Here is a 5,260-nt window from a genome sequence, read left to right on the forward strand (position 1 = left end):
CTCTTAGAGCTTGACTTTTGACACCAGGTACATGTGTCCATGCAGGCATGCATGCATACACACAAATTAAATAGACACATAAATGTAGTTTCTAAAGTTCATTTTTTAAATTATATTTTAATTTTCTTTATTATTTTGTACACATGTGGATGATACATGTAGTTGTTTCCTCTATTCTGGAATCCTGGGATCGAATTCAGATTGTGTGAATTGTAAGGCAAGCCCCTTTACCAGATGAACCAAGCTGTTGACCCAAAAATATTAAACATTTGAGAGCTGGGGAGATGGCTCAGATGATAAAGTGTCTGCCAAGTAAGCGTGAAGACTTGAGTTCAGATTCCCAATACCCAACCAAAAAGAGCCAGGCACAGTTACACAGGCCAAATAAGATGGGGAAATATTGAGGCACATTGATCTCTAGCCTGCACACAAACACACACTCAAGTATACATATCTATGTGCACATGTGTGCACAAACACATTCATACACCACACAGAAAGATGTAAGTAAAAATATGCAAAAATTAATGCTTCCTTGCCCGTCTCTGTCATTCTCACTTGCTCCCTTTTAACGACCAGGTGGGAATCACTGGAGCATGGGATGATAAGCCTTAGTTCCCATAAACCCTAATTGTAAGGTGAATACACTATTTTATTAGCAAGAGGTAAATTAAACAGTGGCTATAAATGTTCGCTATAACCTCGGCCAGCGGTCTGAGTAATAAACTGAGCAAACAGTTAGCCAAGAATTGCTGAACTGTTTCAAAAACTCTCTGAGATGCCTTACCAATGATGTAGTATATATTCACTGCACATGGAACTCAAAATTCACCATCTTCTAATAAATTTAACATCCAGTTTTGTGGCTTGAAGGTCATTAATCTCGGACATCACTTCAGGAGCGTGCGGATTTCAGCAACTCTTCTCTCTCCCCTTTTTTCCTACTTGTTAATTTTTTTAAATTTAATTTACCTTTATGAATGTTATGAGGAATATTTTGCCTATATATATAAATATGTGTGTGTGTGTGTGCGCGCGCACACGCGCGTGTGTGCAGAGCCTTCTAAGACTCCTATCTTGTTGATATTACACGTATGAGCCAATGCTCGTGGCTGCATCATTTATTTTCTAACTGCAAAATTATCAGTATTCCCCAAGCAAAAGTATTATTGAATGTTCCTGAGGGAGACTCATGCTGGAATGTGAAGGCCTTTAGTCCTCTTCTTAGTCTTTCAGCACTTAGTCTTCAATCCTATCTGGAAGAGAACTGTGTGGGCAGCTATTTCGTTTTCCTAGGTAAAACATTTTTCTTAAGCTGGACAGTATGGGCTTAGATTTTTTAAAAAAACTATTTTACTTGGGTTCTTTAACGCTTCAACTTCCCTTTTGTCCACCTTCCAGGGGTAGAGGGAAAGAAGGGTTAATAGGAAACAGAGTTCGTGGATCTGTTTCGAGGTAGTTCTTAGGGGCGATTCCAGTCTTTGTTGTCAGGATATCAGCAGTCCAGTCTAAAACATCAAACATGAATCAACAACAACAGTCCAGTCCAGTTGTCAAACACCAAACCTAAATGAGTGGCAGCAGCTCAAACCAGAAGAAACTACAAGGCTCTGCTAAATCTGCAGGAGTTGGTAGAAGTGGCCAGAAGTAGCCAGAATACGACAAGAAGTTCTCTATGAAGTTGGAACAAAGGAAGGTCAGCAAAGACCAGCAAAGTGTTGCAAGGCAAGACAGTGCAAGAGCATCATTCACTGTCTGTGGGGTTCTACTCATACTCTTTCCAGACATGTGCCCTCTCAAGTGTCTGCCTCAGCAAAACATCCTCTCATAAGACAGCTTCCAAAAAGACATCACATGGCACAATTGAGTGTCCAAAAAAACCAGAGATTTCCACTTCAGGACAGTGGTGGCACACTCCATTAATCCCAAAACTTGGGATGCAGAGGCAAGCCAGCCTGGTCTACACAGTGAGTTCCAGGATAGCCAGGGCTACACAGAGAAATTCTGTCTCAGATAAACAAAACAAAAACAAACAAACCATAAAAATATAGCAGAAAGAATTGATGAAAGGATGGTGTGGTGGTTTGAATAGGTTTGGCCCACGGAGACTCGTGTTTGAATGCTTGGCCCATAGGGAGTGGCATTGTTAAGAGATATGGTCTCATTGCCGAAAGTGTGGGGGCAGACTTGAGATTATATATTGTGGTGATTTGAATATGCTTGGCCCATTGAAGTGGCACTATGACGAGGTGTGACCTTTTTGGATTAGGTGTGGCCTTATTGGAGGAAGTGTATCACTATCAGGGTGGGCTTTAAGAGTCCCTCCTATGCTCAAGTTCCACCTGGTGCAGAAGAAGACCTCCTGCTGACTGCCTGTGAAATTCAATCTTAAAATCTTAAAAGGGTTAATGATATGTGGTGGTTTAAATAAGATGGCCCCCTTAGGCTCATGATTGAATGCTTTGTCATCAGGGAATGACATTAGTTGAGAAGGATTCAGAGGTATGGCCATGTTGGAGGAAGTAGGGCTGGGCTTTAAGGTTTCAAAAGCCTAAGCCCGACCTAGTGGCTTTCTGTCTGCTGCCTGTGGTCCTAGATGTAGAACTCTCAGCTACCTCTCCAACACCATGTTTGCCTGCATGCCACCATGCTGAGAATGAACTAAACTTCTAAAACTGTAAGCCAGACCTAATTAATTGCTTTCTCTTAGAAGAGTTGCTGTGGTCTCTACACAACAATAGAACACTAAGAGATGGTGGAATCAGATTTCCAGACGTTTAGAATTGTTGTTTGTCAATAACTGTTGGTTGCTACGTAGACTTCTTGAGTAGACCATGCCTGCCAGGAACTCACAGAGATCCTCCAGTCTTTGCCCTGCAAGTACTGGATTAGAGCATGCCTTTCAAGAACCACATAATTCTTGATTGACCCCAGTGCTAAGATTCAGGAAACCTCAGTGGTCCAGGGAGTAGTAATGGCGTTCATAGATTATTACTATCACAAGGTGTAACTGAGTTAAGAAAGCTCAGGCAAGCCTGGTGTTGATCAAACAATTGATCAAGAAAAGAATATATGGAAAAAACAGATTATAAAAATACTAGAAAGATTAAATGTGGCAGAGATAAAATATATTATATAGGTAAATTGTCACTGACTCTGGGTTGGTCTTGGGGCTATATCCCTTTAATCTGAGCATTAGAAAGGATGAGGCAAGTGGGTCTCCATGAGTTTGAGGTCATCTCAGTTCTAGGCTAGCCAGGACTACTATAGTGAGATCTGACTCAAAATCAAACAAACAAAATACAAAAGTGGAAGTCGTCAGAAATGAAGAGTCAGCACATCCCTGCGTCAGGTTAAAGTGTCCCTGTCCTGGATCCGGCTGGGTCCCTGGGTCAGGCTGACAAATATAAAAAGAGAGCATCCAAGGTTATTAAAAACACTGCGCTCTAGAGAACAACTAGAGTGCAGAGCATTTCCAAAAGAGGTTCATCATGATATAAAAATGGCAGCAGTGGGAACCAGAGGTCAGAAAGTTGTCCATGTACAGAAGAACCCTCTGCCTGGAAATCTATGGAAAGTATGGAAATCTATGGAAAATTATGAAAACTCCAGGACTGCCTACTCCAGCAGGGCTTCCCTCGTCATTTCTGGGTGTTGTAAGTGCCTGGTCTAATCCTGCTAGCTTGCTTGCTTTCCCAATCAGGATGTTCCACATGCTCAGTTTGAAGATGCTTTGTTTTGTTTTGTTTTTTGTTTGTTTTTGGTTTTTCTTTTTTTGAGACAGGGTTTCTCTGTGTAGTCCTGGCTGTCCTGGAACTCACTCTGTAGACCAGGCTGGCCTCGAACTCAGAAATCCGCCTGCCTCTGCCTCCCGAGTGCTGGGATTAAAGGCGTGCGCCACCACCACCCGGCTTGAAGATACTTTACACTCTACTACCTATTCCTTGCTCTTGTACTTAATACATGCTCAATCCATTCAGTCACTCAAAATCAAATGTATAGCTGTGGTAGATTGGTTCGTGTACAGAAATCCTTTTATGTGTGGTATATGTGCATAAGCTTGTGTGTGGTGGGCAAATCTTTATTGCTTATTTTTTTGATACAAGATCTTTAGAGCCTTTCCAACTGAACCTAGAGGTCATGACTTGGTAGATTGTCTTCCCCATGTGTCCTCCTCCTGTGAGCTCCTCCCCATGGTCCTCCTCCTGTGAGCCCCTCCCCATGGTCCTCCTCCTGTGAGCTCCTCCCCATGGTCCTCCTCCTATGAGCTCCTCCCCATGGTCCTCCTCCTGTGAGCTCCTCCCCATGGTCCTCCTCCTGTGATCTCCTCCCCATGATCCTCCTCCTGTGAGCTCCTCCCCATGGTCCTCCTCCTGTGAGCTCCTCCCCATGGTCCTCCTCCTATGAGCTCCATGCATCCTCCTCCAGTACTCCTACCACAGCTGCCCAGCTTTATATGTGTGCTGGGAACTCATCTTTTGTCCTCATGATTGTACAGCAAACTCTAATGAACCACTTTCCTACCTTGCAAGAGGTCTTATGGTTGAGATGAAATCTTGTTTTCTTGTACCCAACCCTATCAACAACCACACTGGTCTCCAACTCTGGACGGCTCACCCCTCCCACCCCAGACACCAATGCAACCGCAGGTGCACATCACTGCACTTAGCGCCTCAAGACACTTCAGTTACACAGACAGAATTACTCACTGAGAGCACACTGAAAATAAGTTTGGGGTCAATTTAAAATTTCACTCATGCATATGGAGAACAAAAAAGAAAACACACACAAATTATATACAAATTCTTTTATTTCTCAAAAAGTTTTAAAACATACTACAATTTAAAATTTAAACAATTGGATTGCATAGTACCTGATAATCCACTTCAACATACTAAAAGGTAAACTGATCACTTTCTAAGTTTATACTGTTGTTTTGCTTGACAGGGTCTTTTCTTGGCCTAAACTGGTCTCAAACTCAACTCTACAGTTGAAAGTAGCATTAAACTGATGGGCCCTCCACCTCACAAGGCCTGGGACTTACGCCACCATGTCTGCCCAAATCAATTTATTTTCTAAGTGTAACAGTATAGAAACTGAGGGAGATGCAAGCAATTGGCAATGGTGAAAAGTGCATATTTAAAGAGGTTTGGCCCAAAGTTTTTTTTTTTTGGTTTTTTTTAAAGTAAATTAAATTACAATTGAAAATACTCCATACTTATGGGCCTTTACAGTAAATAGAAATTTTTAAAAATATTTC

The sequence above is a fragment of the Mus caroli genome, chromosome 1 (genome assembly GCF_900094665.2).
Source record: "Mus caroli chromosome 1, CAROLI_EIJ_v1.1, whole genome shotgun sequence".
Lineage (NCBI taxonomy): Eukaryota > Metazoa > Chordata > Mammalia > Rodentia > Muridae > Mus > Mus caroli.